This window comes from Bos indicus x Bos taurus, chromosome 9 (genome assembly GCF_003369695.1).
Source record: "Bos indicus x Bos taurus breed Angus x Brahman F1 hybrid chromosome 9, Bos_hybrid_MaternalHap_v2.0, whole genome shotgun sequence".
NCBI lineage: Eukaryota > Metazoa > Chordata > Mammalia > Artiodactyla > Bovidae > Bos > Bos indicus x Bos taurus.
Genome location: NC_040084.1, coordinates 69,968,704 through 69,982,887, shown reverse-complemented (window position 1 = coordinate 69,982,887; position 14,184 = coordinate 69,968,704). Strand labels below are relative to the sequence as shown.

Genomic DNA, 14,184 nt, shown 5'->3' with positions numbered 1-14,184 from the left:
ACAAACTCTGAAGATAGTGAATATAAACAAAATGAGTCATGTACAGAAGTGAACCTCAGAGTCTTTGGGCATCATTAAATCCTAGAAAACTGTATTAACCTTTCAGGAGAGGAGACGCCAAGGTTGGAGAACTTTCCTATCCATGACCAGCCCCTACTTAATCTACAATATTATAGAAAAAAAAATCCACATCTTAAATGATCTTAAATTTCATCAGAAATGGTTTGTTGTGTTAATGTCAATCATTCATGATAATATCAAGAATTATCATCCAAAAATGAAATGGAATTCATTTCAAGTGTATTCAGAAATGGAAGTCTAGTACACAGTTAAGAATGAAAATCCAGCCCAGTGAGGAACAATGAGGATAATTTCTAAATGTGTTAAGTAATGAAAGGAAAAAGTAAAAGCAGTTCTTCAGACCAAAGACCTACATCCCAGGTTTGCTTAAGGCTGGTCTTAAAGAGACTGAAGTCTGCAGCAGAGGAGTAGAAGTGAATTATCTAAAAGTCTTCAAATTCTCTGTAGTGTCATGATTGGCTGATTAGTCTCCACCAACTACATATCTGGTTTCCACAAACAATGTGCATTCTGAGATGCCAGAATCATCCTGCTAAAAATACACAACTCAGGAAACTATACTCATGGACCCAAAATGTCTTGTGCCTTTTTTTTTTTTTTTTTTTCACTAGACCAGAGATTAGAAGAGGGAAGAGATGGCTTGTCAGCTGCCAGAACTGTGCTGTGAAGGCTATCTGCAAACTAACATTCAGACTGTCATACATACTTTTATAGATGCTGGAAGAAGATGTGACATGCCTGCATCAGAGACAACTGACTTTATTCCTCTTAGCACTAATGGTAGTCAGAAGATCAGTATAGAAGGTCAGGTGACACCTGGACATATATAATAAGCTTTATAGGAGAGGGACCCTGAGCTTAGGGAACCTGAATCTTTTATACTGGGCATTAAGCATGCCTGCTCTTTGCTCTGAAGGGAGATATTATCTCCATTTTTTAAGGCTGTTCACTGTACAAACAGTCTGGAAATAATAGAATGGAACAAAGTTAGTTATTTCTTCTGCTCACAAGACAGAGAAATGTGAGACTCACTCCAAAAATTGTCTCCCATGACACTGACTCTCACAGAACATGCTTTAGTGCTTGGCATCCTGTGGGTTGACAGCTGAAATAACTGTGGATCTGTAAAAGCCCTTTCTGATTCAGGATGTCATCTAATCTGAACAAACCATTATTGCACATTCCCAAGAACATTTTCCTGAGCTTGTCAATTGTCAAACCACCTACAGGTATTCATCTTCTCTTTTTTAAGGTCAGCATAAATTTCTAAAACTATTGTCTTTTCCCATTTCCCAAAGACATTGAAGGATTCATATTTAGAAGGCTTCTGGAGAGTAGCAATGAGTGAGCCAAGACACCACAACTAAAGAATCTGTGCACCACAACAAAAATCCTACGTGTCGCAATTAAAACCCCAACGCAGCCAAATAAATGAATAATATTTTAAGTCTAAATAAAAAGTAGTTAATATCCTGCCATTCTAGTACATAAGTATTTCATTTACCATGAACAGAGCATTATATAATGACAAATATTTAATGTTTAAAGTTAGTATTTTCACACAATTTTTACTTTCTAGTTAAGCCACTTCAAGATACATAGTATTCATTTATGTATCTCTGTATATATTCCTCTTATACCTATGAGGGAAATGAAGGCATTGTCATCAGCTTGATATCCCCAGGGAGTAACATGGTGCCTAGTAGGTCCACAGAGCAGGTGATCAACAGATGATTAATGAGTTAATCAGTTAAACATTGGGAGGATTTGTACTGATCCAAGGGCATGCCCATCATGCTGATAGCAAGCTAAATGGACTTTCTGTCAGGTATACCTCTATAATAAGAGAAGAGAAAAGAATCTGGATTGTTAAAGGGCTCTAATTTATAGATTCTATACTAGGACGGATATATGGTACAATAAAAAAAAAGCAGAAGAGGAGAAGATATTTATTCAAGACTGGCTCTGCCACTGTCTGTCTGGGAGTGTCTTTGAGCAAGGCACATACTATCTATGGAGTCAGTTTCCTCACCAGTTAAAGGAGAGGTACGTGGGACTTTCCCAGTGGTCCAGGGCTAAGACTATGCTTCTTCTGCAGGGCACGCAGGTTCAAACCCTGATCAGGGACATTCAACAACACTAACAGAAGAGGTACACTCATGAGTTTTGCAGGAGTGGTGAGTTTTGCAATAACAGTTAGTCCAGCTCTAGCCTCCCATTCTTGCAACACCACAGGTGCTCCTTTTGGGTTTTACAGATTCCATTTGTGCAATAAGGTGCTACGGTTAGAATTTTGTAAGCTTAAGACCACATGATCAAAAATATTTTTCCAACTTTACTATTTATATATATTAAACTGGAGGAGAAAAAAGAAGCTAACAATTTCTATAATCAGAGCCAAAAATTAAACTATTACTTTTATGGTACTTACTTTTAGCAGATTTTCTAAGACAAATTCTCAAGACTTTCATAATTTTTAAACTCACATACTTAGTGAATATTTAATCCACATCCTAAATTCACTTACCTAGAATTCATCACAAAGCTTCTATCCTGAGAACTAATGCCACATCTAAAGGGACTTCTTAGTCTATATAACAAAAATTTTTTTTTCAGAATAAAGCCTGAATTTCAAAGCATGATAATTTAATTTAGTAACTAAGCTGCTGATTAACCTCACTTATGAAGTTTTTACTAATTGGAAACATTATTATTCTGTTTCTCATTTACTGGCCCTTACCATGAGCTAACAATGCTTATGAGCAAGATCACTGGAGCACTGAGAAGCACTTTTTCCAAAACTGAATTTCTCCTGGTCCCTGATTTTTTAGTATTTTGATTGGCGAAAATAAATCTTTCATTTTCCTTGATAATATTAATAATCAAATATAATAGTATTTAACATTTGGGGTCACTTACTATATACATCAACACTATTATACACACTTTAAATAAACAATACTTCATTGAATTCTCACAATCTACCCCAAAGGTAGGTTTTGCTACACTCTCCATCTTCCAAAGGAGCAGCTGAGACATAAACTCTCGCATTTAGTGAGGAGAAGCACCAGCCCTACCCAACCACCTGCCTCCTGAGCCCACGTCTCGAACCACATTGCTGTATGTCAGCATCCACTGCGGACATTAACAGCCTGGGAACAAAATACACCAAGATGCTGAAGATGCTAAAACAACATCCGTAAGTCAGAACTCACACTACTCTTTTCCATTTATGTTTATTTTTCTCAGAATATATTTTCCCACAGTAAATTAAATAAGAGAGGATGAAGTAATGAGAAAAAAACAGAACAATGGAGATGGAGCTAAAGTCAGTAAACCTGCCCTTAACACCATTTCTGCCACAACTGGTTTATGTGGCTTTGCACAAGTCTCTAAATATCTATTCCAAACTTTAAGAAAAAAAAAAAAATCTAACAACTTTACCTAAAACTCATGAGACTTTTAGGGAATCATATCAATAGTATTGTTAATCACCAAAACACATGTGAAAATTATTACTATTAAAGGAATAATTGTAAATAATAGGCATGCTTTATTATACGATCCTAAACTAGCTTTAAAAAAAAACCTATTCTAAGACAGTTTAAAAATGGCTGCCTTTGTTTCATGGAACTTTTCCTAAAGATAACACTAAAATTGTCACTACTTCCTGCATGACTCTTCATTACTCTGCAACTTCCTGAAGATGAACCACATTAAATAAATTCTAGAGAGGCCAGAGTTAGAAGATACAGTACTTAGCAAACACTATTTAAGTTGATTCATCTTATAGGATAGATGCTTTGCCTTTTATTTTTTCAGAAAAAAAAAAGAAGCTGAAATTAAAAGCACATATTTTTTATCTGTTTATGTTGAGTAAAATCTAGTCTACAAGTAGAAATACTAAACAATAAGATTTGGTCGATATGTGACCTTATGCTAGGCTTTCCACTAGGATTGTTCCTTTCTTCCATACCTTACCTTTTTCATAGTAGGAAGTCAGGCTCTAGCAGTCACTTCATCCTGCTACCTGAAATCAAAGGTCATGGTGTTATTTTTAGGACAAACTAAAAAGAAAACTTCTATTCTTAAATTTGCTAGTTGTATGCCCAAAGTCGAAATTACATTTTCCTCCTATTCAGGATTTGCCCATGTAAAAATATCTGCTAACACCTATATATGTAGAAATGTATAACCATTTAGGGTAGCTGTGCTTTAAATAAGTCAACCCAGTAACATGTGTAAATTAGTTTTTCAACTCCCTTCTTTGGGATTAGGGAGTGGAGGTGGAAATTTGATCTTTGCATTTGTTTTTCAATTTACGGCTAATCATATGCATCAAGAATTTGTCCACAAATTATATGAGTATAAAACTTAAAAACTACCAATTTTCAGTTGGGTTTACTTTTGATTTAATGTCCTAGGTCTTTTTTAAACTTATTTTTTCCTTTTGAACATTTTATTTTGTTTTGGGGTATCAGAGGATGAGATGGTTGGATAGCATCACTGACTCAATGGATACGAACTTGGGCAAACTCCAGGAGATAGTGAGGGACAGGGAGGCCTGACATGCTGCAATCTGTGAGGTCGCAAGGAGTCGGACATGATTTAGTGACTGAACAACAACAAATAATCAATTAACAATGTTGTGATAGTTTCAGGTGAACAGCAAAAGAACTCAGCCATACATATACATGTATCCCTTCTCCCCAACAACCCCTCTCCAACCAGGCTGCCATGTTAACATTCAGCAGAGTTCCATGTTCTGTACTATATAGGTCCTTGTTGGCTATCCATTTTGAATACAGCAGTGTGTGAATACATTCATGAACACTGACTCTATATTGTTTTACCATTCACCTTCTAAGTCAATTGTTGTTTCTCTTGATTGAATGATAATACCAATCACCACCTTCAGAGCTTTCAGACTCTAACTGGTAATGCTCTCAATGAAAATGACTTCACTACTTTCATCCATATGTAAACACACCACATAAAAGACAAATTCTTGGACTTTCCTGGTGGAGTAGTGGATAGAAGTCCTCCTGCCAATTCAGGGGACACAGCTTTGATCCCTGGTCTGGGAAGATTCCACATGCTGCAGAGCAACTAAGCCCGTGTGCCACAACTACTGAGCCCGCGCTCCAGAGTCTGCAAGCTGCAACCACGGAGCCAGAGTGCCTAGAGCCAGGGCTCCACAAGAGAAGGCACCACCACGAGAGGCCTGTGAACCACAATGAACAGTAGCCACCTCTCGCTGCAGCTCGAGAAGCCTGTGAGCAGCAGTGAAGACCCAGCACAGCCAAAAAAGAAGACCAAAAGATTTGTTAGAAATAATATAATTCAAAAGGAAATAAAGGACAAATGGAATTAAAAAAGAGACAAAATCTTGGCCCAAATAATGCCAAGAATTTAAAAGTAGGATGTGGCTTTGAGTTTATGCATAATTCCTGAAATTGTCACTCCTGATACTTTGGAGTGACGGGAAAAGAAAGCTGATAAGGTTGGCTTATTGGGTCTGTAATCTGCTTTAACATCCAGCTGTTTTCCATCCTTTGTGACTATTTGTGAGAATTCCAGGAGTTATATAGAGTGGGAAATTGTTCCACAGATTAATTATTGAAAAGGAATGCTCTATCCTCATGCCTTTGGGATGCCAATTGACTCAGGAGCAGTGGGTCCAAACAAGCTAAATTCAGTTCAAGTCCACTCATACTTACTAATACACAAAGTAACCTGCGAAGGATATGGAGAAAATTAAAACAAGCACAAGCTAGGCCTAAGGCATTTCTAGGAAAAATAATACATTTCAGCAAATCTCATGAGACAAAAATCCACTTGGGCTAAGCCTTCCCCCTCATTTTGCATTTGTTTCAACTTCTCTTCCAAATAGTGTTCTGAGGATGAAATGACATCATTGCCTTCACCCAATCCAAGACTTGTGAGTTGTCTCTAACCTCCAAACACGTAAAGGCACATGTCTGATTATAAAGTAAACTTTACCTTACATATAGATTCTATTTTTTCTCAAACTGAAAGCTCACAATCAAATAAATAAGGACATACTAGTGGATTCCATTTTATTTGTTACAAACAACATTGCTAAGTTTTTGAAAAATATTTTAAATCTCATCAGTCTATACTTCCAACCTAAAGATAATAATTGTTACTTATTTCATTTGAGAGTGTCAAAAAGAAATTTTAAGTGCTATTTAATTTGGTTATTTAAAGAGACAGTCATTATTTATTTAAACATTGAATAAATATCACCCTATCATTAACAGTTAAGGGCTTCCCTAGTGGCTCAGTTGGTAAAGAATCTGCCTGCAATGCAGGAGATCTGCATTCGATCCCTGGGTTGGGAAGATCTCCTGGAGAAGGAACTGGAAACCCACTCCAGTGTTCTTGCCTGGATAATTCCATAGACAGAGGAGCCAGGAATGGGATTGCAGTCACACACTACTGGGAGACTTTCACTTTTCATTAACAATTAGGCTTCCCAGGTAGCACTAGTGGTAAAGAATCCACCTGCCAATGCAGGAGACCCAAGAGACGTGGGTTTGATCCCTGGACTGGGATGATCCTCTGGAGCAGGAAATGGCACCCCATTTCAGTATTCTTGCTGGAAAATTCCAGGGGCAGAGAAGCTTGGCAGACTACTGTCCACGGGACTACAGTCCATTAGACACAACTTAGTGATTAAGCAACAAACAGCTCAAGATATACTCAAATGTACATTTTATGTTTTACATAATTTTTGATGAATATACTAAAAGAATCTGAAACAACTGAGTGACTGAGCACTTTCATTAACAATTATGTTTTAATTATTAGATACACAGTAAGTTTGTCACAATAAAAATGTGAATAGTCTATTATAATATGAATAGTTTATTAATGGTTATGTACATTTCATCATATAGCTTATATCAAATTTCTGTGTTTATAATTATTCTTTCCTATTAATGCATACTTTGTCTCCAAACCGTTATAACTGGCAGTTTTTTCAATTTTCCTAACACAATACTTAAAAGTCAAATTACCAAAGTCATATATCTGACAATATCATCATTAAAGATTATATTTGTTTTATAAACACTTACTCAACAAACTTCCCTCAAGTGACACCTATAAACAAGGTATTAGGCTTAGCACTAGGGACCAAGAAGTGAATGACTCAATTCTTCTCTTATGCATCCCTATCTGGTAACAGATACATACAAATTACCATACAATTAGAAAATGGTTATGAAAGGATAAGCACCTAACTCAGTCTGGAATGCTAAACAAAGTGACAAGAGAGTTAAGAGTTGAAGGATCAGTAAGAGTTGGACAGCCTGTTTAGTCGCTAAGTCATGTCCAACTCTTTGCAACCCCATAGACTGTAACGAGCCAGTCTCCTCTGTCCATGGAATTTTCCAGGCAAGAATACTGGAGTGTGTTGCCATTTACTTCTCCAAGTGATCTTCCCAACCCAGGGATCAAACCCACATCTCCTGCATTGGCAGGCAGATTCCTTACCACTGATCCACCAGGGAAGGCATAATATCACATCAGACTAATAGTCCTGAGTACAGTTCCTGTGAATGTACCCATGACTGAATGGCTGAATGAATGAAAGAACGCGTGAGACAGTTTGACCAAGTAATATTGGCTTCAGTCATGCTTGTTTCTCAATAATATAAACATTTTCAATACTTTATAGTTAGTCCACTGCATGCAAAACACCATACAGGAGTCATGGAGAATGACAAAAAAAAGAAGAAATATAATCTCTGCTCTCAGGAAAGATGCATTAATTCAACAAATGTTTGTTGTGTTTTCTGTTTTTTCATATTCCTGGTGCTTTGCAGGCTGTAGATAGAAAAAATTATAGATACTACTTAAGGCCAGAGCTGCTTGCAATGCAGGAGACCTGGGTTTGATCCCTGGGCTGGAAAAATCCCCTGGAGAAGGGAATGGCAATCTACCCCAGTATTCTTGCCTGGAGAATCCCATGGACAGAGGAGCCTGATGGGCTACAGTCTGTGGGGTCGCAAAGAGTCAGATACATCTGAGCGACTAACACTACTACTAAGGCCAGAGGAGAAACAGAAGCATAACAATAATTTCAGCATTACTAACTCTGACTTTTGAGACTCTCTTAATCATTCCTTATAAATTTTCAAGTGTATTCTTAACATTTTCTAAGCTCTGAAAATTATTATAAAGCTATATATATACACATGGCTCAAGACAGTAAAGTGTCTGACTGCAATGCAGAAGACCTGGGTTTGATCTCTGGGTTGGGAAGATCCTCTGAAGAAGGGAATGCAATGCACTCCAGTATTCTTGCCTGGAGAATTCCATGAACAGAGGAGCCTGATGGGCTACAGTCCATGGCAGTGCCATACATGTTCTAAAGACTAGAGGACTAAAGGACTAAAACTAAAACTGAAGTATTTAACATTAGAGTAAAAGAAAGACATTAGGATTGCAGTCCCTACACTGTAGTTCCTTCCTTAATACTTCTATTTCATTCCTGTGACTTGAGGTCCAAACAGACCACCTATTCTCTTCCATATATGTCACAACATTTGCAAAGTCAACTGATTTCACCATTGTTCATTGGAAGGACTGATGCTAAAGCTGAAACTCCAATACTTTGGCCACCTCATGAGAAGAGTTGACTCATTGGAAAAGACTCTGATGCTGGGAGGGATTGGGGGCAGAAGGAGAAGGGGACGACAGTGGATGAGATGGCTGCATAGCATCACCGACTCAATGGACATGAGTTTGAGTCAACTCCAGGAGTTGGTGATGGACAGGGAGGCCTGGCATGCTGCAATTCATGGGGTCGCAAAGAGTCAGACACAACTGAGCGACTGAACTGAACTGAAGGTCTGGAAAGCCCTTGCTGTTTCTCATGTCCTCATTTTTTAACCCAGCTTGTAGCCATTAAAAAGTCACATTGGTTACTTCTCCTTCCTCTTCACTTACAGAACACTTAATGTTATATCCGTTCATGACCACTTAATGACTCAGTACCAACTGACTGACACGAGAAAAAGCTCTCAAGCCTCATAGCATGTGGTTCTATCATAATCTATACCTTAAAGTTCTTCAAAAGTTCTAATAAACTTTGGGGTCATGAAATATTACATAGCAACAATCCTCCAGAATTTTCAGTGTCATGTGGTTCCCATGTCAGAAATCTGAGTATCATTGGTTTAATACTTATAACCTGCTTCTGCAAATACATCATAACCTCCTCATAAGCAAAAACTAGATATCTTTTAATATCCCACTGTGTTTGAAACAGTCAGAAATATATCAAATGCTCAAAATATTTGTGGATTACTTATTTCATTGCAAGGAAAACAATGTCTATTTGTTTAATTTAGAGCATTTGAATAAATTTACTAGCCTGGAAGAATTTTCCACTAAGTTCTTCTTATGCCTAAGGTTAGGCAATTTTGACAATTGCATTAATTGTTAGCAATACATCAACCAGCAACTTTTCTTATATTCCCCATATCCAATTTTCTAGAGAACTTTTTACTTCAATGGCTTGAGTGAAATAAACACTGTATTCCCTAGTGTTCTGAAAACCATAAGTTTACCAGATATGAATACATAAGCCTCAGATATTTCATTTATATGATCAATAAATGAATTGATAGAAATAAGCTATATAAATATGTCACCATAGTTCCTAATACCTTAGTAAATTTGCAGTTTTAGCTAAACACAGAATATTTATAGAATATTTTAAAGCTCAAACCAGTTCTCAAACTTTATATAAGGAATTCATTGAATGGTAGATTTGTTTGTACTTGATGCTATGTGAGAGGTTATTCACAAATACTCAGAAATCAACTTCCAAGAAATACTTTAAATTACCTCAACACTTTTTTAAAAAAGTAGCAAGTTTCCAGTAAGCTTCCCTATGATCTTTGATATCTTTAAACCAAAGTAATTTCTATACCTTTACCGTTCCAAAATTTTAGAACTTTTAGAAAGCCTTTGCCCCAAACCACCATTTCATACTATCATTTTCTATGTATCCCATTATGTTATTTTAAAAAGGGGTTGCCTGGGAAGCATTGTTATATCCTAATACTATGATCAAATTGGAAAAGATTATCAGTAATTACTTTAGAAAATATAAATGCAAAAGTAAAACTATTATCTCTCTCACACTGGCAAAGTTTGTTTCAGCCAGGACATTTTGGAGTATGATACCTGGAACCCAGTGCATTCTCTTGGCAAAACTCTGTTAGCCTTTGCCCTGGTTAATTTTGTACTCCAAGGCCAAACTTGTATGTCACTCCAGGTATCTCTTGACTTCCGACTTTTGCATTCCAGTCCCCTATGATGAAAAAGACATCTTTTGGAGGGGCTAGTTCTAGGTCTTGTAGGTCTTCATACAACCATTCAACTTCAGCTTCTACGGCATTAGTGGTTGGGGCATAGACTTGGATTACTGCGATACTGAGTGGTTTACCTTGGAAACAAACAGAGATAATTCTGTCATTTTTGAGACTGTACCCAAGTACTGTATTTCAGGCTCTTTTGTTGACTCTGAGGGTACTGCATTTCTTCTAAGGGATTCTTGCCCACAATAGCATATATAATGGTCATCTGAATTAAATTTTCCCATTCCGGTCCATTCTACTTCACTGATTCCCAAAATGTCAATGTTCATTCTTGCCATCTCCTGTTTGACTGCTTCCAATTTACTTTGATTCATGGACCTAACATTCCAGGTTCCTATGCAATACTGCTCTTTATAGCATTGGACTTTACTTCCATCACCAGTCACATCCACAACTGGGCGTTATTTTCACTTAAGCCAAAGCCTTTGACTGTGTGGATCACAACAAACTGTGGAAAACTCTTAAAGAGATGGAAATACAGACCATCTTACCTGCCTCCTGAGAAATCTATATGCAGGTCAAGAAGCAACAGTTAGAGCCGGACATGGAACAACAGACTGGTTCCAAATTGGGGAAGGAGTACGTTAAGGTTGTATATTGTCAGCCTGTTTATTCAACTTACATGCAGACTACATAAATGTGAAATGCTAGGCTGGATGAAGCACAAGCTGGAATCAAGACTGACAGGAGAAATATTAATAGCCTCAGATACGCAGATGACACCACCCTTATGGCAGAAAGCAGAGGAACCAACAAGCCTCTTAATGAAAGGGAAAGAGGAGAGTGAAAAAGCCAGCTTAAAACTCAACATTCAAAAAACTAAGATAATGGCATCCGGTCCCATCACTTCATGGCAAATAGATGGGGAAACAATGGAAACCATGACAGACTTCATTTTCTTGGGCTCCAAAATGACTGCAGATGGCTACTGCACCCATGAAATTAAAAGCAACTTGCTCCTTGGAAGAAAAGCTATGACAAACCTACACAGCATATTAAAAAGCAGAGACATTACTGTGCCAACAAAGGTCCGTCGAGACAAGGCTATGGTTTTTCCAGTAGTCAAGTATGGATGTGAGAGTTGGCCTATAAAGAAATCTGAGTGCTGAAGAATTGATGCTTTTGAAGTGTGGTGTTGGAGAAGACTCTTGAGAGTCCCTTGGACTGCAAGGAAATCAAACCAGTCAATCCTGACTATTCATTACAAGGACTGATACTGAAAGTGAAAGTGAAGTCGATCAGTCGTGTCCGACTCTTTGCGACCCCGTAGACTGTAGCCTACCAGGCTCCTCCGTCCATGGGATTTTCCAGGCAAGAATACTGGAGTGGGTTGCCATTTCCTTCTCCAGGGGATCTTCCTGACCCAGGGATCGAACCCGGGTCTCCCGCATTGGAGGCAGACACTTAAACCTCTGAGCCACCAGGGAAGCCCTAATGAAGCTGAAACTCAAATACTCTGGCCAAAGAGCCAACTCATTGGAAAAGACCCTGATGCTAGGAAAGACTGAAGGCGGGAGGAGAAGGGAATGACAGAGGATGAGATGGTTGGATGGTATCACTGGCTCACTGGACATGAATTTGAGCAAACTCTGGAAGATGGGGATAGGGAAGGATAGGGAAGCCTGGTGTGCTGCAGTCCATGAGGTGGCAGGAGTCGGACATGATAGACTGAACTGAACTGAACTTAAATGGAACCCATTTAAAAAAAGGAGAGCTAGACATACTGGCTCATGAAACTGACAAAATTGATTTAGTACCAAGAATTCAGGTTTTCTTTGCATCTCTGGTCTGTATTTTGCTAGGACTCCACACATTCATCTCCCTGCATCTACAGGTGCTCTTTTGATGATCCTAAAATGTCTATGGCGTCCCCAAACTTCACATCCTCATGATCTTCCCCTTTCTTCCAATGCTTACTCAAAAAGCCTATCCTGATAACCTGGGATTGCAAAGTTATATCCACGTATCTTATTTCTAATGTGTGGTTTCCATTAGACAGTAAAATAAGCTTAGAGATTGAAAGGGTTCTTAGATCCAGTTTCAGTGTGTGTGTGTGTGTGTGTGTGTGTGTGTGTGTGTGTAGGTTTCTCCACATTAACAAACAATTCAGATTGCACAATTAAAGGGCTCAGTCTCATAAGACTGTCCTCCACTTCAGAGGTCAGTTGCAAGCCCAGGCTCTTACCAATGCTTCTGACTCACTGGTTATAAATTAAAGGTTTCCACAACCCCCTCCCTGCTTTCTTTTACTTTACTTGAACAGCTCACAGAACTCAAAAAAACATTTTACTTAACAGCCAGATGGAAGAGATGCATATGGCAAGGTAGGTGGAAAGGGTGTTGAGATCCATGCCTCCTCCAGCCACACCAGGCTCCTAAACTGCCAGGTGGTCACCAACCCAGAAACTTCCTGAACCCTGTCCTTTTGTACTTTTATGGAGGCTTCATCACATAGGCATGGCTGATTAAATCATCAGCCATTGGCGATTGATTGAAACTCTTGCAGCTCCCCAGAGGTCTCATATGGTGGGGATGGGAAGAGGGGGAAAGGAGGTCTCAACCCTCTAATCTCAAGGTTGGTGCCAATGGCAATCCTTAAGTGTTTCCAAAGGTTACCTCATTCATATAACAAAAGACACCTTTATCATTCCCAATACTTAGGAAATTTCAAGTGTTCTGAAAGCTGTGAGCCAGAAATGGCACAAAGACCAAGTATACATATATCACTGAAAGACCATTATATATTTCTTATAAATCATAGTATCACTGAGGCCAAAATCAACATTTTTAAAAAACGAAATAGAAAACTGATTTTAAAGTATCAAAAGTATCATATATGGTAACAATAAATATTGTTTCTATAAGTTTTTTGTTTCACTAAATGCATGTGTTATGTGTGAATGTATATGTACTAGATCAAGAATAACAAGCTCCTAATATAGTTGAAAGTTTGTGTTTGGTGTAAACACACTTTACAGCTCCTCCAGGTGCTGGATAAGCAAGACGAGTATGTAATATGGCCATGATTAGCATAATGAAACTAAGTTACTGGAACAAAACATGAAATGAAAAACAGGGCAGGGGTGGTGGGTATTGAGAAATAAGAATGGCAAAGATAGGAACCAGACAAAGGAATTTATTTCAAAGGCAATGAAAACCATGTGAAAGTTTTAAGCAGGAAAGTGAATACTCTGCAGTACTTCTGGCAGCATTGGAAGGGGCAAATTGGAAAGGGCAAATAAGGTAGGTCAAAAAATAGTTAATAACAAAAACAACTAATACGGATTCAGACAAAAGATGCTAATGGCATGGTATACTGGGAAAATATCATAAGAAGGTAGAGTCCATAGAGCTTTGGGGCTGACTAGACATAGGATGTGAAAGAGAAAAAGGAATATCAAACAGCGTACAGGCTTCAATATGGAGTGACGTTGGTTCCCATCACTAAAACTGGGAAAATTAAAGGGAGTAGATTTGGGGATGGCTTTGGCAACCCACTCCAGTATTCTTGCCTGGAGAATCCCAGGGACAGGGGAGCCTGGTGGGCTGCCGTCTATGGGGTTACAGAGAGTCGGACACGACTGAAGCGACTTAGCAGCAGCAGCAGTTGAGTACTTTAAGGTCTGTGTAGGACATTCAGATTAATGTCTTGTGCACAGCAAGAACGTTTCTGGTCAAGATCCAG

At 38.3% G+C, this 14,184-nt stretch overlaps 1 protein-coding gene across 13 annotated transcripts in view; it reads right to left on the bottom strand.

Annotated features, from left to right (window-relative positions):
• Nucleotides 1–14,184, bottom strand: part of LOC113898430 — a 276,016-nt gene that overhangs the window by 249,475 nt on the left and 12,357 nt on the right. For 4 of the 13 annotated variants that reach the window (XR_003512643.1, XR_003512644.1, XR_003512646.1 and 1 more), the window contains exon 2: nt 4,063–4,111. The exons of the other annotated variants lie outside the window; for them this stretch is intronic. The gene's annotated coding sequence lies outside the window, so the exon portion shown is untranslated. The remainder of the gene's footprint in view (nt 1–4,062; nt 4,112–14,184) is intronic. 13 annotated transcript variants of the gene reach the window in all.